Raw genomic sequence first — 23018 nt, 5'->3', positions numbered from 1 at the left:
ATACCAAAATTATATATAATATACCTCTGGGCCACCCAGTCTGTGAACAATGTATTAAAGCATAACGTTTCAACTAAGAAATTTCAAGGTCAGCTACTTTCTGAGGCCTTGCTGAATAATTGCCCAAGGGGTTAAATGCTCTTTTCGTGGACCTGTTAATTGGACTGTGGATTTTGGTTGGTTGTCTCTTGTCATTGGTTCCCACATGGTTTAGCAAAATGGTTTACAGGCTGCCCCCTGAAAGAAATAATAGTATAGAAAGTAATAGTAAACATGCTACTGAGTACATTTCTGCTGCCATTTTGAAGTTTTAAATTAAAACTTTTGGTTGCAATTCTATAAATACATTTTACGTAGGAAACAATATTTTTCATAAATAATTTAGAACCCTCCAATAAAAAGGATGACTTTTTTTCTCATAAGATCAACTCTACTTTTTAAGTGTGGATAATACTTTTGGAGGTGGTTAAAATCACAATCTTTTCCAATGAAATGCCCAATGTATATAATTTATTCCCAACAAAAACAGAGGATGCAAAGTCCAAAAGATCTTTGTTATTGCCATATAAATAGCAAAATGCTGAAAAGTTTTTGTTGCATGAAGCAGTTAAATATTAGTAAATATTGATGTATGACAAATTTCATAGTATCCATTAACCTTTACATTTTCCAAATGTCATAGAACATTTTAATTACACAAACCTCTATCAACTTCAGTATCATTAGTATAGCTCAAGGCAGACGTTGTAATTTGTCCTAAATCTGGGCTATTCACCTCAATTTAAAAAATATAATCAATGTCATAATGTTTCTAAAAGTTAAAAATCATGTACAGTATTCAAAAAATAAGTAAAATTTTGGTATTGCTTTACTTTAACAGCACATGAATTAAAACTGCATTATAATGAAATTGCTGCTGAACATTCCCATTAATATCAAATGAATTCATTATGACCAGCACAGTTACAATGAATACTAAATGAATTAATAATAATGAGCCATTTAAAGTGTTACCTAATTGTTTTATTTCATTTTTATGTATATTTTGGTCCTATTTTAACGGTTAGGTTAATAGACACTGACATTAAATAATTAATTTTCTTGCCTAATGTTGGATAATGTGTTCATGCTATTTTCTGATGATCTCTGTATTTAACCCTTTTTATTTTACCTCAGTCTTGCCACTTATTGCCTCCTTGTTTGATACTACTAGAATAGAAACTAGAATAGCAAATGTTAAAATTTAATTTGATATGAAAAAGAAAGCATTAAGATAAAAAGCAACTCTGGGCCACAGACATCTTCACTATACACCTTGGTAAGCCACACAAATACTTGAAAATGGCAAATTTGGCCTGTTAGACTCTCCACTTTGTTGCTGCAACAAACAGGCAACAACAACAAATAAACTTTTATTCTTTTTTGTTAGTTTTTCTGTCTCTGCCAATAGGCAGACATGATCAGTCAGGAAGAAGTAAAAGGAAGGATCACTTGCATAGAAGTTCTTTAGCTTTAAGAAAAATCTTAATCTACTTGATTATTATTTATATCAAAATATTTTAATTCGTAATTAACCTTTTGCTTCTAAGTTATTTGGAGACTTGTTACATTTACTAAATGGTATCAGCTGTACAGAGTAGCACACAGACTTCATCGATTTTCCTTGACTTTGAGGTTTAGGAGCTCTTCCTTTATGCCTACCAACCAGTCTCCCCTCCTCCCATGCAATATTCAGATCCTTAATCTTTTATCAGAGAAATGCCTTTCATGTTGGCAGCTCCCCTAAAAGAACGACGGTCAAAAGTTGTGTTCAGTTTTTAGTAATGTTTTGACCATTCTATATACAATTTTTTGGGAGTCAAATTAAAAACCGGAAGATTCATATAAAAATCTAGGTTTCTACCTTATTTTGATAACCAGAAATCTCTGTTAACACTTTCTCCATATTCTGTATGGTAATGATAATCTCAATGGAACAGAAGCTGCACTCTTTGACACCGTGTTAATTTTATCATTGACTACATTCTTCTTATCCCACACCTCATAATTTATTCCTGGGAACTATGTGGTCATCATATATATATATATTTAGATTATGACCCAAAATGATATAATCTGAGATTGATACAAGGTCCTACCTTTCCCCAAATCTCCCCCATCATTATCCGCAGGGCTTGGGATTCCCTCAGCAAAAAACATGTTTGTAAATAAAGTATCTCCAGTGCGCCTTTGAGAAGGTGAATATGAGCAGTATCAAGTCAGCAGGACGTATTTAGTCAGGGAGGCTTGTATCACAGGTATTATTGCTTTAACAGACTCCTGAAGAAATGGGGGCCTAAATAGGAAATTTTAGATCCTGATTTTTGAAAGAAATGTTTCCTTCAAAAGGCTAGACAGAGAGATTCTGAGGGCTGGATCTTGGGGATGATGTGTGAAGGAAATAAACATTGCTTTGGAGTGCTGGACTCAGATGAAAGATTTAGGCAGAGAGCAGAAAGGTATCTAGATGGATGATATTTTAAAGAAATAGAATGTATTCACTGAGCCTGATTCACTTGCATTAAATATGATCTGTCCCAGCAGCCCTTTGATGTTTTCTAATCAGCCTTTTAAAACTGTTTTCTTGAAAAGAAAGCTATCTCTTTGGAGCACTTATTGTGGAAAATCACAAATTCATTCTCACTTTCAGAATGAATGGATTTCAAGGGGCTCTTAAAGTTGAGAATACATACTCTACATCAATTAAATATTACTTGCTGTTATTTATTTTTTGTAGGTGATATAGTTACTAAATTACTAGGAAGTAAGCCTTAATCTTACCATTGTGTAATAATTTAGTAAAAGCTTATGAGTAGATATACTCTATTTCCTTTGCTGCTTGCAATTATTTGAAATTGGAATGTACGTTTTTTCAGAATCATGACTAAAACCTTTTATTCTCTACTATTCAATGTCGTTGAGCAAGGCAAGGGAGCCGTTCATATAACTATCTGAGTATCATGGCATCATTGCTTCTTAGATTGGGCCTTAAGAATGATTAATATATTCCTTTCTGGTGTTCATGTATCTAGAGTATCTAATGACATTGCTTGATATAGCTGTCATTTTCATATATACTTTGGTGAAGTTCTACCTAAAAGAAGTGAAAATGGGCCAAGGCCAGGACTATTTTTCACTCTTCCCTTATAGTAATTATCCAGGGAATTTCAGCTTGCCAAAATTTTTTTTATGAAGTCCTTTTCCTCTTTTCGTTTTGAATGATTTAATCTTCTTTTTTAAGTAGTCTTTTCCCAACCTGTCTCCTTTCCCTAACCTAAATGAAGGAAGAGATCTTTGAAAAACCTTTCATTAAAAGGATGACTGCCTAATCCCTGAGTATTCTCAGAACTTTTCATGATGGAGCCTTTGAGAATGTTTGGCGCCATCTGTGCCTCGATTTTCCTTTCTTCTGATTTTTCTTTTTTTTTTTTTCTTTTTTGTCTATTTTTTTTTTTTTTTTTTTTGAGCTGAGGTGCCAGCCGAGCCAGCCTGTGCCTCTGTTTTCTGCCAAAAAGGAAAAAAAGAGAAATGCCATGAATACTAAAATAAGACATTTTTTTCAGTGTTTCTGGTATAAGCACTGTACATTTCAACTGAGTTTTCTGTAAGAATCTGTTTTTATCATCCTTTACAATAGAAAACCCACAAGAAAACTTGTGGTCTATTAGCAGAAAACAGAGGCCCTGGCAAGCTCCAGAGCAGCACAATCCTACAGTTGGGAAGCTGGGCAAGAACCCAAGTTTGTCCACGCCTAAGAACAACACTGTCTGCTAAAATTACAGTTTTCCCTTTTCACAAACCTCAAAGTTGTGAAACTTTACTAACTTTAAGAAAAGAACAGTTGGCCATACAAAAGATACACTTCCAAATCCATCGAGCAACTTACTTATACTTGCAAATGAACCACTTGGAGTGAGTCTTAAAATGTATTTGTTCCAATTATTCTGCTAAGGTAGCAAGCAGAAAGTAATCATTTTCTATGTATACTGTGAATAAGAGACTCCAAATGTTGGTTCCAAAGAAAGAATTTGACCAATAGTTGGTAAGTGGGCGTGTAAGAAAGGGTGCTATAGAAATGATAGCCACATTTTAAAAAGTACAAAGTGTTTTCTCAGTTCTTGTATCTTCAGGATGATATAATGCAATGAAGTTAGAAAAGAGTCTTTTTTTTTAAGGTCTGATGTTTCCTGTTTTTGTGATTCTTATAGAGACGAGTATTGGTAATTAAGCATTGCCATGTAACTCATCAATTCAGATACGTCAATGGAAGATACAGGTTGATGTAGGGTGACACTCCATCAACAAATTGAATTACATTGCAGAAAGTTTTTAGCAAACCGAAGCCAGTTATTAAATATTTGTATCAGTTAGAGTTCAATCAGATGACTCAAACCACACTGGTTTGCTAATAGAAAAAAAAATTAATAGAGAGGATTGTGTTCCGGTAGAAGTTGGTTAATTGATGAGAGGAGGGAAAAGGACACTGGAGGTCCAGAGATGTAGCAGATTCCAAAGGGCAATTATTATATCTAGGCCAAAGAGGAGAGGACAGCAAAGGAGCTAAGAACTGGTAAAATCCCTTTATTTATATGCTGTGCTTCAGACCTCTTCAGAAAGAGCATAGCTTCTGCAGGGAGCTGGGCTATGCATGTTTTCATAGGGTGTGGCTGACTCTGGTCCATGGAAGTAGTGTACTGTTGTTCAAGGATGTGGGAGGAACAGACCTAGAAGTAGCTACAGGTGGGAAGAGGGTGTCGCTGGAGCTTCTCAGGGTCTAGCTGGAGCTTCTTAGTGCAGGCAGCAGGACTCTCATGCTGAGCCACAATAACTGAGCGCCAGACTTGCAAGAGAAGTATCTTTTTGCTGATAGTGGCTTGCTGAGTCAATACAGGATAGACTTGATAGCTTGGCCTCATGGCTTTAAATAGAAGCTGCAATGTTCATGAACTATAACACGAAAAGACACTGCTTCCATAATAACAAAACATAAACATCTTTATTACGAATAACTCAGATATTAATTGCAGAATTCATTTTGCTGGCAACTTGTGACTTATAATAAGAAATATATTTCTTACATACAGTATATTATAAGTTAGTCATGTTACTTTTTCACTGTAGAATTAACAAAATCACCATTTTCTACCTTTATATATTTTAAAGTACTATTAAGGATGGTTTTAGGGTTTCAGTCTTCATTTAAATTACTCCAATTTCCTTTTATTCTTCACCAATCTCTTATTACATATAATTAATCTTTTAACTTCTCACATGGAAACAGTAGTGCAGAGAATTACTCTATTGTGGCCTAAATAAACGTAGACCTTTAAAATAATGTTTTCAGGAGACTTATTGTAACAAAATGCCATAGGCCATATTATAGTAGATAATTTTCTACAACAAAATATTTTCAATCTGTGAGATAACCCATTTATTTCCAGCATGATTCAAACAACCAAATTTCAGTACAACTGGATAATTTATTTAGTAAACACTTATCAAGTGATTATTACCAGCAAAATACTCTGCGAGACTCTTTAAGACAGAAATATATAAGACCTTGGTCTTAAGAAATTGTATATAATAGATATTAGTCAGTATCAGACACATTTGATATCTTAAGACAAATTTATACTAAAGATTTTAATTCTATTTTAATGTATATTCAAAGTGCTGGATCCCACCCATCACATTCTCAAGCATTATCTTGTTTTGCAGTTCTAGAATTTGTACTTATTAAGGGTATTATTCTGCTTCAGGCTTCCGTGAACATTATTTTGTTAATTACTTTTTCTCTCATATTTTAAAGTTGAGCATAAAAGGTGCATCGTACCTTGGCATCAAAACTATTCATAAAATCATCAATCTACTGCTCTCAGGTCAGACTGTTTACTCTTCATATTTTAGTGAGTCTTCTGAGCTGACTTTATTACTGAATCTTATATTTTGAGCAACTATTCAAACATCAAACATCTAAGTGTTTTTATAGGCATTGTTTGTACTTTTTGTTAGTAAATCTATAATACCAGGCAGCCTTCTAAATCAATGATAAATCCATTTCTTCTCCCTATCTACATGCTAGAGTTGATTATGTCAATCAGCCTTACTGAATGTATTTTTCAGTAAAAATACATTTAAGAAATCTAAGTCAGATTTGTTAAATTTGTTAAATCTAAATAGGTTTAACAAATCTAAGTTAAACTAAAGTTTTTATAAGGGTTTAGACAAAAAAACTTTATTTCCACTTTCCAATATTTCTGTCAGTATTAGAATTAAGTTCATTTGCTTTTACTTATTTTTCTCTTGTTACTTAATACAGTAACATTTGAGTACAATAGCTTGTATATATTCTTAAAAGTATATGAGCTAACTCATTTTTCAATTACATTTAAGAAATAATAGCTAAAGGAAAACTAAAGTAATTAAATAAACTATCTGCTATTTTCTAGAAAGTTTCAATGACCTGTTTTTTTCTCTGCAACTTTGGAATAGCCTGTAATGTGAAGGGCACCATTCTTAACATTAAAAGAAAAATTAATGTTAGCTCACCTTTCATAATAGCCCTGCTTCATACTAGGAACAATACAGAAAAACAAAAATAATAATCACAGTAAAACTTTATTGTTTTATATGTATCTGGTTCATATTGTTGTCTTTTTGAGTAATCACAAAAGCACATAACAGATTCAACATAACACATTCAACATTAATTGGAATGCTAACTCTGTGCAGGACACTCTGAACCAGGAAATACACAGAAAAAGCAAATGAAGATCTTGATCTTGAGGAGTCCTTTCTCGGAGAGTGCAACTTATCACAATGAAATGTTTGTTGCCAAGAATTGAGCCTGCCTATCCAGTGCTGATGCTATAATGGTGCTGTAGAGGTTAATAATGAGAGTAAAGAAACGTGGGCGAATGAGGAAAGGCCGGATGTTGCATTTGGGCTTAATTTTAAAAGATGATAGATATTGATCCAGGAGAGAAAGATTGGCAAAAGTAGAATAAATGGAAAAGCTTAGAATCTGGTGTCAGAGGAAGGTATAAACATAATGTTAAAAGGGTAGTTTAAGGACATGTAAGAATTGGCCTTTATAGCTGTACTATTTCTAAGATGGTATACCTTAACGTTTAAGGAATTATGGAGGGCTTCTTTTATACAGCGTCCTGTTTATGAGGCTCATCCGCATTGTTGTACACATTGTTTTAATGTGTCCTTTTTATTTTGAGTAGTATTCCATTGTACAAATACTCCATTACTTGCTTATTCAGTCATCAGTTCATAAACATTTTGGTTTCTTCCAGTTTTAGAATAATGCTATTATGAATATTTGCTTACAGGTATTTGTGTAAACATGTGTTTTCATGTATCTTGGGAAAAGTCTAGAATTAGGATGAATAGATTGTATGGTAAGTATATGGTTAACTTTATTAAAACAAAACTATCAAACTGTTTTTCAAGATAACTGACCCACTTTGCAATCTCCCAGGAAAGTATTCAATTTTGAGTTGTTTTATATCTTTGCCAACACTTAGTATTGTGAACCTTTCCAATTTTTGTAATTCAAGTATAATGACATTTTATTATGCATAGTTTAGTCATCCTGGAGAGACATAAAGGGATATGGAGAAAGCATGGCAGATCAGAATTTGTTCAGAGGACCTGAGACATCAAAATGTAATTAAACCAAAGGCTAGGTCACACTTAGCTGCCTGACCCCAACATTACTTGGAGAAAGATTAGATTCTTAATAGGCTCTGAAGGTTTACTGCATAATTTCTGAACTTCCCATGTTTGCTTTGACTATGTATTCACCCTGGGACTGGATTTTTAGTTCTCGATTTTAAACAAGAAACAAAACTGTAAAGAACAGCTCTCTGGGATTCTTCCTTCCCAATGACTAGTCTTTTTCTTATAGGACACTGCCTCTGCTTCACAGGTCCAGCCTGTATGACAAAAATTTTAAATTCTTAACTCAGTCTCTCTTTACCAGGGAGAAGGGTACTAGGTGTGGGACTGACCCAACACAACTCTTACATTACTTTTAAGGACCTCTGACTTTCTCAGCCATGCCCACCCTCCATATCGGCAGGGATTTTCTCCCTCCCTACAGTTAAGTTTCCTCTGCTACTCCCTCATATAGTACCTGTCAGTTTTACCTGTGCATGCCTGAATCCAGATTATGAACACAGATCAAAGTCCATTTCCCTTCACATAAAATGTCTTGTCTTTTATATAAATATCCCTTATCATTTTATAATATCTTACAACGTTTATAAAGTTTCCCCCAAACAGATGTTTCTTTGTAACCCAAAGAGGACTGCTAGTCTTCCATCATAACCTGGGTATAGCTTGGTCAAACTAGTCTGCTACTGTTTTCTTTTGATCATTTCTCATGTCTCTTCCAACAACAGGAAGTCAGATTGTTGTCCAAGCCCAAGGAAAACTAACCCTCAGAAATCTAGACTAAGGTCAGTTGATTAAAACAAATTTCAAGATTAATGTAGCACAAAACAGCAACTACTGCTCTTCCCTTCCAACATGATGATCCCCACTATTATACATCTGTGATATTTGTCATGGAACACTGTAGTGACCAGGTGTATCTTCAGTAAAGTCTCCAAATCATAGATAAATATTTCCAAATACCTAGACTGAGTTCCCTGGCAAGCATTCATACAAGTAAATATATCAATCTTACTTTCAATGCTATGAAAGAGTATGGGAAGACCCACTAATGGTAGGGTATTACCTTCTGATCACCCCACAATTTACACATATCTAGAAAGGCACTGTTCGATTAAGTTGTTAATCAGAACTTATGAAGAAACACACAGTGTGTGTTACAAGTCTGAATATTAAAAAATATGAAGATTACAGGATTGTGAGAATACTAGTCATTCTTTTTCTCTAAAAAGGAACATTCAAGATATTATGTTTGTTTCTGAAGTCTTGGGTATTTATTTTGTGCTTTTATAGTCATATGTTCAGAAAAAGAGATATAGCTTGATCTTTTATATTTTGATAGCACTATAAAGTTGATAGAGCACTTGTCTGTACATTACCTCCTTAATCAATTATAATCTGAAAAATATTGGCACATCTCAGAGTCACAAATTCTAAAAGTGTTTCTGATAAGACTATTGATTGGCTTTCAGAATTATAATTTAAATTCATAATTTTGATACTTTGCAAAAACATTTTGAACATTTTTAGTACATATTTGTATGTTTTCACTTTGAAAAGAGCTAGAGTATATAACTATTACTATTAACTACTAACTTTCGAACAAAAATAAGTTAATGCAGCAATAGATTTGATTTGGCATAATAAAGCGTTTCCATCCTTCATTATTTATAATGTTATTGGGAAATATGTGCTAATGCAAACAACTTTCATACATGAATAAAACATAAGGTGGAGCAGTAATTAATATAAAAGGATTCAACAGCACATAAAGGTGGTTAATATATCTACCTCTTCATATATCAACGCCACTTATATTTTGTTGGGAGACACTAAAGATGGAAAATCAAGCATGCTAATTCATTAGTTTCATTCTCAGTTAACTTGAACCTTGCATATAAAAAGGAAATCAGGTCGACTGTGAGCAAGGAGAATGAATAGTTCAGATAAAAGGATCAAGAGGAGAAGGTACACAGGAAGGAAAGGGAAAGAATGTCAGCATGCTTAGCAGAATAAAATGTCTCCTTTAATGACTCAAAGTGGAACAATTTCCCCTATCCTGTCACTGAACACAGGGAAAGTTAGAGGGCAGAATGCATTATATATATGGAGACTGTAGGATCTGCATATAAACTTTTATAGAAAAAACGTGAATGTATAGTAAGATAGGGAAGAAAAGAAAACTTAGAAGGATATTCAAAGCTAATGTTCAGGATGGCACTGAACAGGCATTTTAGTGAGATTCTTTTGGATATATAGAGATAGGGCTTACCAGATTTTTCAATAAAAGAGGATACAGATATTGTCACAAAAGGACCAGAGATCCCATGGGAAGGACAAAAATACAGCAGGACCAGGCATTACTACATCTGAGACTGGATCCAGGACTCTTTCCTGGGTCTCAACACAGGAGTTCATGAATCATCACACTAATGGTTTATCTTTGATGAGGTTTGGCTAACTCTGTTAGTGTTTACCTCTGTGTGTCTACTCTTCCCCATGCCAACTGGTTTCTTTTCCCTGTAGTCTACATGTTTTCTCTAGCTCATGGCTTCAGTTCCCTCTCAGTTTTAGCTTATTTAGAAACTACTATGACCTGTACTCTGTATTTGTGGACAGCAATTTACCTGTCTCTCACAAACTGTCCAATTATCCTTATACTTCCTAACTTCTCTTCAATCAGCTCATACAACCTGCTGGTCTAAGCAGCTATGACTCAGGAGAAAGGCTGAGGTCACATGGCTAGGCTGGCCTGCCCCTCTAGCAAGGGCTGCGGGTGGGACAGTTTTCTTTAGAAAGGGCTATTGCAGTAGCACATTTAATGATGAATAGATCAAGAAAAACAGGCATACTCGAAAACACTCTGTCGGTTTTCTTATTCACCTGTGATATCTGAACTTGTGCTCTTATGGTATGGTTCTCAGCTTTATATTTGCACCTAAAACTCTTTTCATATCAAAGAATAGGAAGCATTATATTTTTGTTTTCATTAAGAAACAAATCTATATAAGATGATTTAATATATGGACGAATGAATAGATTTCCTTCACAATTTTGTCCAGTAGATTGGATGATAATAGTGCTTGACATTAATCATTTTACTTCAAATGTCTGACTTTATATGGTTACTATTTCACAACACTCAAAATTATACATCATGTATTTCTTTTCTTGGATGTTCTGTTATCATTTCTCCCATATAACTTACTAAAATTAAATAGCAAAACTTTCTTTCTAGTTTCAATGCCTATGTTCTAATTCTCTGGTTTCAGTGATTAGTTTTGGCTATTTAAATATTCTCAAAATTGCATTGATAAAAATACTGATGTAGTTAACTATGAATTTTATATTAACTCAAATTCTTATAGATAGAGTTGTGTACCTCTACTACACCAAGAGGACTTCTTAAAAGTTGATGAAAAATTGTTTTACTACAATTTAATCTTGTCTGTAGATAACTTCCTGAATAACCTACATAAATAAGATTGTTTTTTCTTCTTATTAGTAAGTGACAATATTAGAAGTCTGTAGGTACAGTTTATATGCATTTTAAATGCCATATTAGTAGGAAAATTGTATGAGATTTTTATGGCAGGTGGCTTAATCATCATTTCATTGTGTCACATTAAACCACAAAGTTACTCATGATGTTTTGCATGCTTTGCAATGAGAGGTGAGGTATTAACATCGTGTACTTCTTGTAGTACACACCAAAATGTTTCAATAATTTTGTAGAGTTGAGAGGAGATAATTCATATCTTAAAATTTCTAAGATACAATTCAGATCTTAAAATTTTAAAAATATATACAAATATTGCAAGGAAACCAGACTTTTGTATTTAAAAGCTGCTACTCTGAAGTGGAAATTTGTGTCTAGCAGTTTACATTTTCTTTATAAGATATTCTGAGTTCTGCCTTATGGTAAAGATTCTGTCATGATAAAATCAATCTAAGTTTTAGTAATCAAGGAAATTTATTAACTAAGTGATTATTGATTGGAAATAAAATTTGTGGAAATTTTAAAGGGTGATAGATGTTCAGAAGATACTAGTATTTAGAAAACAATATAAATCACATCATTCATGAAATCTTTAGTAGGATGAATTACATTAACTTCAATGATGATTGCAGTACATATGCCATACCCAAACTAAAGAATGGTGCCACTTGACAATTACAAAAGTTTCTATTCATATTGCATGCCATTTGAAAAAACACACTTTTTGTATCTATTGATAGGAAAATCAAGATGCTTTTCAATCTCCCAAAGCATATTGCCACATAACTCTTTGTTTCTTGCAAAGAGTCAAGGCAAGAGTTAGAGATAAGTTCAAGATTATTTGTACCCTTTGTTGAATATATGAAGCCAGAGATTCTTTGTGCCATAGGAACATTAGTTCATTAGTTTGTCATTTAAATACTAGTGTATCCCATATTTTATTTCAGAAAATTGTCAGCCACAGATTTAGCCATGAAGTTAATATTATGAGTGAATAATAGCAAAGACTTTGCTGTCCTTTCCCTCCACTGTTGTTTCAAACAAACACAAAATCAACAGCATATGCAATCTCCATAAAATAACATAGAGATGTGATCAATCTGTTGCTTTTCTTGAAATGAGATTAAGTCTGTCACACCGTAAATCCACCTGTGTAATGTTTGGGCTTAATGTTTAAACTTGAAAAATATCTGACATTAGAGTAAATAGTGTAAAGGAACAATTGAATTCAGTTGACGGTTATAACTGTCTCTTAACTTTTAACTTTTGGAGACTAGGCCTCTTTGCATAGGCTTCAAATATTTTGAATAAATATTTGTCATAGACTTCTTTGACAAATATTTATTCAAAACCTATTCTATTCAAGGCAGGGGAAAGGTTTTATGGGGACTACAAATAACTATAAAATAATATAGCTAGAATCTAAATGCATCAAAAAATTAGTTTATCCAACACTAAGACTTTTTAGCCTGCAAGCTCTATATTCAGTAAGAAGAAAGGCAGGCTGAAATTTTAGCCCCTTACTTGCCATATATGAGGAGCCATGCTGTACATATGGGATTGAAACGTCTCGATGTGGAGCTTCACCATTCACCATTCAGAAAGCAATGACATAAAAGAAAATCATTTATGATTATTTCAATTATAGAAGATCATGTTGTCAAAATTTGAATGTATAATTTGTGGGCACGAAACTATACCCATTATATAGACATAGTCATCAACTATAAGTAAATAGTGTAATAAGAAAATTGTGTGATTCATTTCTTTTATGTCTTAACTTTTATCTAAGCCTGGGTTTTTATGAACATACATAGAGCCAAGAACAGTGCTCGACATGCATTTTTTCTAAATTATTGCAAAGGAGTTTCTTTCCCTCATTTAAGCTTATCGGTGTTCTTTTATATATTCAAATGGGTGTGTGTTTCAATGTCCTACAAGATATCTATATTAAGTTATCTATATTTTCTCCTAGTTTATTTTTAAGAGTGGATAAGAATGATAAAACCAAAGAATCATAGTAGGCAAACAAGAAGTGGACAGTTTGGAAACTCATATATTTTATTGATATAATACTGATATCCTTTTGCTTTATAGTAGCTTTTGGAAAGAGATTAAATTATCTCTACTAATTGCCTTAACTATCTTCTTTGGTTTATCATGTCTCATTGTTGTGGTAATATCCAATAATTAAGTAAGAAAATATTATTACTTACCAATCTTTTAGGTACAAGTATGTGTCATAGCCAGATATAATTTTAACCCAGACATGATTTTTTTCCAAAAGCAATTAACATTCTATTTGATGAAATCATGTTGTATACTAGATATAATAACAAAAAAATTTGTTTTTAGGAAAGGAAAGTATAAATACAGCAAAAATATAAAGTATAATTGTAATATTATACTTATACATAAGTAATTTATAATTTATAATAAAAAATAAATATGAAGTATTTATTCCACAAAGTCATCTGACATTGACGTATTTGCAAACTAAGATTTTATCACATTAATAATGATTTTATTATTTTCATATAGCAAGCAAAACTGGAAAAGAATTGATAGTATTCATCATCAAAAGAATTATTAATTCAAAATAAGACTAAATTTACAGATAGAAAGCTGAAGCTAATAAAAGGTTAATCATTACATTAAATCAAATTTCTACATATAAAAACTGTCAGTCATTTTAACAAGCATAATAAAGAGCACTAATAATACTGGATTTTTATATAACATATAATATATTTACATATAACAATACTGCATATTTTAGATAAGGCTCTGCTTTTGTATTTCACATTTCTCTAGATAAAATTTCTTGGCTGGGTGCAGTGGCTCATTCCTGTAATCCCAGCACTTCAAGAGGCTGAGATGGGAGAATCACTTGAGCCCAGGAGTCGAGACCAACCTGAACTACATAGGGATATACCACCTCTACAAAAAGATTTTTAAAAAACTTATCCAGGCCTGGTGTTTAATTATCCTCTCACCTATGGTCCCAGCTACTTGGGAAGGTAAGGTGGGAGGCTCTCTTGAGTCTAGGAGGTCGAGGAGGCTGTAGCAAGCCATGATCTAGCCACTGCACTCCAGTCTGGGTGACTGAGTGAGACCATGTCTCAAAAAAACAAAAACAAACAAACAAACAAAAAACTAAAAAGAAAGGACACATTTTATTGCATTTATTCATCAAAATATGGTTAATTTGTAATACAATAATATTAATGTAACAAAACAATTTAAATTTTTCTTCTGTTCGAAGCATCACGGAATGTATTGCTGATATAAATAAATTTTCAGTTTTCTACAAAGAACTTATTTTTCTATTAGAAATTTTCCTAATAAACAAAGGTATTTGGTGAAAGTGAATTCATTATTTTGGTTGCAAGAATCTTGGATAATGTGTTTCAAAGGCATTTCTAACAACCACAATAACAAGAGCAATTTAGCCAATTTCCTATTATATTGAAACTGTTAAAACAGCTATTTTGTTGTTTTTTATAAGTCCTCCTATAGATTAACATTTCTTTGCATAGTTTAATCCCATCTTTGCATGACGTACAGATGCACACTAGTCTCATATTTATTATCATTTTTCAATTTTTCTGTTAAAAAATTAAAATTAAAAATGTAAAATAAATTAGAAATACATAGATAAAAAATCAAAATAAAAAATTGAATACATTTGATGGCTTTGCTAAACTTCCAAAAATAGGACTAAAATGTGGCTTTCTATACATGAAAATTACACTTCTTTTTAAGGTTCAAAACTAGCGGATTACACTCTTGCAAGAAGATTCCTTTGATTTTAGTTAAGTTTATCATTTTAAAAGAAGCAAATCTTATGTTTTTCCCTGTAAAATAGAAGGTATGCAGATGACCATATTATTTAATTTAAAAGGGATCATCTGACCTCAGTTTACTTGATGATATGACTTCTTAATTAAACTCTTCACACTTGTTTTTTCTTTCTACCAATTAAGCTGTAAGAATGTTATGAAAATTGGTAAAAGCTAATCAGTAAATTGAGATGATGTTTGACAATTGTGTTTCAAGGCCTGAGAGCAGAGACTCTTGGGGATAACCCTTTATGTGGTGCTATATATAACAGGCATTGTTTTCCAATATAAAATTTTCTCACTTACGCTACATATTTTTTTTTAATTGTGTTTTGCATTTTAGATCTGTGACGTTTTTGTGTGAAATGTTGCTCTCCTAGTAGCATATTTGTGATTGTTTGTAGCCTTGATCCAGCATTGTAACTTAGATCTTGTTTGTTTGTTTTATGATAAACCTCCAATCTCATCTGGACTATCAGATTTCAAAAACCAGCTGAAGATTTGGATGTGAATTCTGGATGTTAAAGGAGTTGTTCAGGTTTCATCAGTACCAAAAGGAATTCCTTTTTCTTAGAAGTGAATGAATGGGGCCGGGCGCGGTGGCTCAAGCCTGTAATCCCAGCACTTTGGGAGGCCGAGACGGGCGGATCACGAGGTCAGGAGATCGAGACCATCCTGGCTAACATGGTGAAACCCCGTCTCTACTAAAAAATACAAAAAACTAGCCGGGCGAGGTGGCGGGCGCCTGTAGTCTCAGCTACTCGGGAGGCTGAGGCAGGAGAATGGCGGGAACCCGGGAGGCGGAGCTTGCGGTGAGCTGAGATCCGGCCACAGCACTCCAGCCTGGGCGACAGAGCGAGACTCTGTCTCAGAAAAAAAAAAAAAAAAAAAGAAGTGAATGAATGAATTCTACATTGTAGGTGTTATATGAGGAGAGATAAACATTTGAGTAATATATGGCAATGAGTCATCTGATTACAGCTATTACCACGGGGAAAGTAGAATATCTGTTTCAATCTCGTTCTAATTTTATCCCTTCCTCTTTAGAATATAAAAGGAAGAAAAAATTGTCAACTAGTATTCCTAAAGTAATTCTATAATAACTTTGAATTATTTATCTTTTATGCCAATTGGTATATTTGCCAAGATCAGATTACAAAAATATAAACCAAGACCACTTTGCAGAAAATGTTTTTTCTTTGGTTAGTATGGTTACAAAATATATTGGATATCTTGAGGAGGGAGAGAGAAGTGGGGAGACGGCTTGAAGCTAAAGAAGATTACTTCCCAGTAGCCCCAGCCCCCAGTGTATAGTTAAAAAAAAAAAAAAAAAAAAAAAAAAAAAGGAAAAGCCCTTGACTATTCTTGACTATTTTTTTCCTCTCCTTTACAAGAAAATCACTCTTTAGTTACTCATTTCCTTTCCCCATGATCAGGTTGCCTGCATCTCCAAACACTTGTAAGTACTGTATGTTCTGACATATCCTGAAGTCATGCATTAGCACCTTTTCATTCAGCAAAGGGTGAGAACAGATATCTTTTGGCAGCTGACAGCAGGGCGCAGGCAGCAAGTCGGGAAAGGAAGCGGACGAGGGAGGACACTGTGGTGGCCTAGTGGCTAGCAGGACTAATGCACCAGCTGTGAATAACCCCTTTTTCCCCTCCTATCTACCCAACAGATGTCTCTCTGTCATTGTCATGTCCTCAAGCTATCCCAGTAAATGATTTGTGCATTGCAACTGAGTCACCAATGTGGCAATTGAACCTCTTCACAGCTCAAAATTGTTGATGTGTGCACGGAGGGGCCCTGTGGTTGTACTGAACGCATGTATGAACAGGGATGAACCGGAGAGGGACTGGGGGCAAGCACCCAAGAAAGAGTATGAGAAAGGGAAGCAGGAGCCAGAGAGGATACTGAAATGTGAAGGTTACCTTGCTTTGCCTGGAGAATGAAAAGGAAGGGCATATTATTACGTCTGCCTCTATTTGGTCTTTTGGCTCTCTTAGGCTGAAGCAGCCCCTTGCTGCTCTGGTAGATATACATATCACTTTGAAAGATTAAAAAATGAAGAATGCAGTGATCTGTATTGTATATATGCTTTATTCTGTGGAAAGAATGTTAATAAATATACTGAAAGCCTGCAAAGTTTGCCAATATAAATAATGTGGCATTTCAAAGTCTGTCAGTAAATGTAATTGAATTTTTCAATGTAAAAATATAGTTCAGTTATAAATTGGAGTCATGCTTGACATTAGTTGGGCATTAGAAGATATTAATTAGATACTGCTCACTTCTCTGATTTCTTTATATTAAGTGAATTTTCAGGAAAGAGGAATTTGCAAGCATGCAGTTTAGAGATTTTTATTCTCAAAAACAAGCTGCTTGGTAATTTTTAGTGGAGAAATAAATGCTTTTTTCAAAAATCATTTCAGTGAGCTGTCTAAAAATGCCCTTCCCAATATGAACACAATATGAAGAAGCTAATCCATTTTAATACTTTGTAATGATAATAAGCTACAGTGAACAAGTAGCCTAGGGAAAAGATAGTAGTAGTCACCTTTAAACAGAAAGAGAATAGCAAGTAATTGTACATTTTTACACTAGGCTGATGACAACATTTCCTGTGACTTTGAACTTACTTTGGCTGTCACCATCCTGGCAAACATTTTGCATATCAATCAGACAGTTGTATTTCTTGCATGACATTTGCAGCATAATGCAGAAATTTACTTATGTGATCTTTGTATGTAAGCAGACAGTTTATAAGTAAATAATTGTGCTCCTTCATGCTACAGATGAGGATTTAACCTGCATGTGGGACTGCTAAGACCTTTTAAATATCAACACAACATACAATTTACATTTAATGTTCTGATTCTCGTTTAAATCAGTCTTCATCTTTGTTTGGCATGATTCACCCTATGTGATTTATGTGGTTGTATGGTGCTCTGTGTGTGTGTGTGTGTGTGTGTGTGTGTGTGTGTCAGGCCTCTGAGCCCAAGCCAAGCCATCGCATCCCCTGTGACTTGCATCTATAGGCCCAGATGGCCTGAAGTAACTGAAGAATCACAAAAGAAGTGCAAATGCCCTGCCTCGCCTTAACCGATGACATTCCACCACAAAAGAAGTGAAAATGGCCGGTCCTTGCCTTAAACGATGATATTATCTTGTGAAATTCCTTTTCCTGGCTCATCCTGGCTCAAAAAGCTTCCCCACTGAGCACCTTGTGACCCCCACTCTTGCCCACCAGAGAACAACCCCGCTTTGACTGTAGGTTTCCTTTACCTACCCAAATCCTATAAAATGGCCCCACCCCTATCTCCCTTCCCTGACTCTCTTTTCGGACTCAGCCCGCCTGCACCCAGGTGAAATAAACAGCCATGTTGCTTACACAAAGCCTGTTCGGTGGTCTCTTCACACGGACGCGCATGACAGTGTGTGTGTGTGTTTTCCAGCAGTTAATTACTTGGACTGAGATTCCAGAAATAGTTTTTATAATAGTGTTTGAATCTTAATTTCTTCAAGACTTGTCATGTTAATTTTTTGTTTTGTATTTGACAAAATACTGTAATTAATCACCAGAAAAAGAAGTATACCCAGATAATTGACTTTTAAAATTGCATAATTTTAATTTATTGGGCTTGTTTGAGTATTTTTTTTTTCTAGTCTGTACTACCTTACATTTTGGGGACACCATTACATAAAAACAGATTTTTGAAGTTTTCAAATTAAAATGTCAAAGTATCCAGGATCTTTGCTCTTTAGTGTCCTTCTGAATAGTTTCCTTCCAAATAAATAATAATATTTAAATGGTATCTTTATTTTAGAAAATAAAGTGCCCCCACATTGCATAATGTATGTTACTCAAAAATATTTTTATGATACCATTTTATAGTTAAATTTCCCTTCCATATTCTGCTTGGAGATGAACTTTTTTTTAGGATTCATTTTTGGAAGCAGGTGATCACTTATCTGGTTTGAATTAAGACTTTTCAGATACACTCTGCTGCCTATGAATAATCTCTCAGTAAATGTTAGTACTTGTTACATTAATAAAAAACTTTAAAAATAAATGTTTTTATTCTAATGTAACTTTAGGTCTTGTACAGTCTAATAAAATATGTTCCGTTGTGCTATGTGAACACTTTGCCTACTTCTGATAATTGTATGGGTTAATTGATAATTAGCTTCCAAGGTTACAGAAAGAAAATAGAATGCAGGCTGGTCCCAGGAGCTGGAAAGAAAGAATAAAAATTAGAAAATGAAATAAAAATAATGAAGAGTTGGAGCAAATTGTAAACTTTATTTCTTTAGGGAAAAAAACATAGAATTTTAATTTTGTCACTATTCAATGCAATATTCTCCTTTCATGGCCAAGAAAACTGAGTAAAAGGAAAAAGTAAGTGCTAAATTGTGTCAGTGATGGCTAGCTGACTCCTACTCATTCATGCTTAGCTGTCAAGCCAGAAACATTCTGTACACTCTGCATTTAAACTTTGTCATGTGACTGTTATGCCCAGACCGTTTATTCCCCGAACAAGACCACCAGAGTCCAGAGTCAAAGCTCAGCAGCAAGGATCTTTACTACAGGTTCGAACCTGGAGCTCTCACTTGCTCGTGAAACGAGACGGGCAGGAGAGCTCCCCCACTGAGCTCCGAACAATGTTATATAGTCTAAGGAAAGTAGGCATAAAATCATTATACAAATTAGAGGTATGATTGGCTGGAGTTTGAACAAAGCGATTTGGCAAACTATGATTGGTTCCCGCCATTTCTGATATTTCAGTACAACCCTTGAGGCGGAAGAGCAGTTTTACACAAAGGCAGTTAATTATATTGCATCAGGTTGCACGACCAGTTTATGGCTATCTTGCTTAAACACACCTTGTGACCTGGCTATCTTACTTAAACATTCCTTGTGACCTGGCCTCAGAAAGAAAAACATGTACTTACAGAACTTACGAAACCTCTGGTACGTGCAGAGATTAGAAAGCAGAACAAAGAGTTTGGCAACATCGGGGGGGGGGAAGGGAGGGTACGCATTTTTGTATCTTTGTGTCCTTTCATTTCCCCCCCTCCCATAAGTAACTGGATGTCCAATCTTGGATTTCCAGAGTCTTATAATGTAGCCTCACTTTCTGGGTGCAGGAGAGGCTGGTGATGGCTACGGAGGACCATTAGTTGGATGGTATCAAACCTTTCTCTGACAAATTGTAAAATTTTATTTACCACACAGGGGCCTATAGTGAATAGAAGTAGTAAAGACATTAGGGGGCCTAAAAGGGGTGCCAGAAGGGAAAACATTGAAGAGCTCCACCAATTGTTAGCGGCTGTAGTGAATTGTTGCTTTTTTTCATTTCTAAGCTTAGTTTGTGTAGGTGTTGGACCCTTTCCTCAACTAACCCTGACTCATTTATATAGAAACAGCATTCTTCTTTGAGGAACATACAGGTACCTCCTTTCTCAGCCGTGAGTAAGTCTAAGGCTCTGCGGTTTTGAAGGGTGACCTGTGCTAGGGAGGTGAGCTGCCGCTGAAGGGAGGCTAGGGAATAGGCGGAGTCTTCCATAGCAACAGAGAATTGTTGTAACAGCTTGTCGTTTTCTATCATGGAGTGTTGTAGGGCCCCTCCTGCTAACCCCGCTGCGACGACAGAGGTGGTTAAGGATATTCCGGCAATTAGTGGTAGAAAAACTGCTAGTCTATGTCGCGCAGTTTTAGTTGGGGCGGTCCCTGCCCAGCCTATGAACTCTGCCGGGGTTAGCAGTGTCAGTCGGGGAACTAGGGTAACAGGGATACACAACTGTCCGTCAGAGATGCTTTTGGACAGAGTTTTTAACAGAGTCATATTACACCAGAAGAACACACCAGGGGGAGCATATATGGGACTATTAGGGTATGTAGCCGATTGGTTACAGAGGCTGTTGCTAAATGCCGAATAACAATAGGGGTATTTCTCTTGGTATGGGTCACGGTACAGGGCCACATCGGGTATCATGACTATCGATGAGTTAAAACCTGTATAGTTTGTGGGAGGGGAGGATAGAGGAACAGCCGTTAATGATGGTCTTCCTAGGGTTGCACACATAAAGCAAGAGGACAGGTCGCCTAAACCAGTGAGGTTGGCGAATGCTAGCCCTTCCTGTAATAGAGTTAGCCAGGAGAAGGGCTGCAAGTCTTGTGATAGCTTGGTTTCTTGCCTGTGGATTTGTGTATGGATTAAGGGTTGAATCTGGACTAGACTTCTCCACAGATATAAATGGCTACTGGGCCAGGTACTAGTTGATGAGTAATATACTCCCCCATGTTGTGGGGTTGTCCACCGAGAGTCCCATGGGTCTCTAATTGTCCAAGTGTAAGTGACGGGAGACTCAGTTTTGTAAAAATACCACCCTTGTCGTTCTCTCCAGTATCGGACAGAGTGCGTCTTACAGTAGCTATATGGGCAACCTGCACTCTGGTGCCACCAATAATTTTTACAATTATATTCAGTTTGATCATATTCAAAACAGATCATGGGTATTGCTGGTTGGGCAATCTGGAACCTAGTGAAATTGAGGTAAACTATAGTATTACACCCTGAGGGGGGGCAGTCTGCGCTAGCTAGCAGTTTACCCGCTTGGGGGGTTTCCCCGGGGTGAGTTTTGTTCTCATAGAGCCAGAACCTCCAGACATAGAGATTAGACGGCGCAGCAGTGAGGAGAGTCAGATGCATAAGGCATAAAAGCATAGGTAAGCTAGACATGGTTACGGCTATGGGGATGACGGTGCAGGGTTAGCTTTAAGGGATTGTTCTTAGCTTTGTCTACAGTCCATGTAACCGGTGCTCCAGACGGCCCGAGAAGGTCGGATGCTGGGTCCACTGGTTTGACGTGTGTGTAGTGGATCCACGAAGCGATGCCTTCTACCTTGAGAGCGGTGGGAGTAGTCAGGAGTACTTGCAGTGGTCCTTTCCACCTGGGTTGAAGAGTTTCTTGCCGGTGGCGCTTGACTAGGACCCAGTCTCCCGGCTGGAACGGATGAGGCGTCGGCAGAGGTCCTGCCTCGTACAGTTGTCGTAGTCTGGGCCAAATTTCCTGGTGAATTTTCTGTAAGGCTTGTAAGGAGAACAAGAGCTCAGAGACATTTTCAGTTTCAGATTTGAGTAAGTCATCTTTTAGACTGGGGACCAGGGGTGGGGGTCTGCCATACATGATTTCATATGGTGTGAGGCCCAGTCTGTAAGGGGTATTTCGGGCCCGGAACAGAGCGTAGGGGAGAAGTACTACCCAATTAGCGCCAGTCTCCATGGTCAATTTAGTTAAGGTCTCCTTTAGAGTCCGATTCATCCTTTCTACCTGTCCTGAGCTTTGGGGCCTATAAGCACAATGTAATTTCCAATTTGCCCCAAGAATGGAAGCCAAATCCTGACTTACCTTAGCAACGAAGGCTGGTCCATTGTCTGACCCTATTTGGACGGGAAAGCCATACCTGGGGAGGATTTCTTCCAAAATTTTCTTTGCTACAACCTGAGCAGTTTCTCTCTTAGTTGGGAACGCTTCTGTCCATCCTGAAAAAGTATCTACAAAGACAAGTAAGTACTGATACCCATATTTTCCAGGCTTTATCTCAGTAAAGTCTATTTCCCAATAGATACCAGGCCTAGTTCCTCTACACCTGATTCCTGCGGCGGTCTGGGTTTGGGGGCAAGCGTTGTTCAGTTGGCAGGCTTTGCAATTTGTTGTCACATCGCTGGCCAGTTCAGCTATGCGTCTGATTCTGAACTTGGCGTGCCTGATTAAGTCTATCATTCGCCGGGCACCCAGGTGGGTTGTCCGGTGGATATGTTCCAACACCTGCCGTCCTAATTTTTCTGGTAGGATGGTTTGGTCATTTATATCAGTCCACCACCCATTTTGAGCCTGTTTTAGGGGAAGCGTGTCCATCCATTCGCGATCCTGTTCGGTATAGTCG

Source organism: Macaca thibetana, chromosome 6 (genome assembly GCF_024542745.1).
Source record: "Macaca thibetana thibetana isolate TM-01 chromosome 6, ASM2454274v1, whole genome shotgun sequence".
Taxonomy (NCBI): Eukaryota; Metazoa; Chordata; class Mammalia; order Primates; family Cercopithecidae; genus Macaca; species Macaca thibetana.
This window is presented reverse-complemented; position numbering follows the sequence as displayed.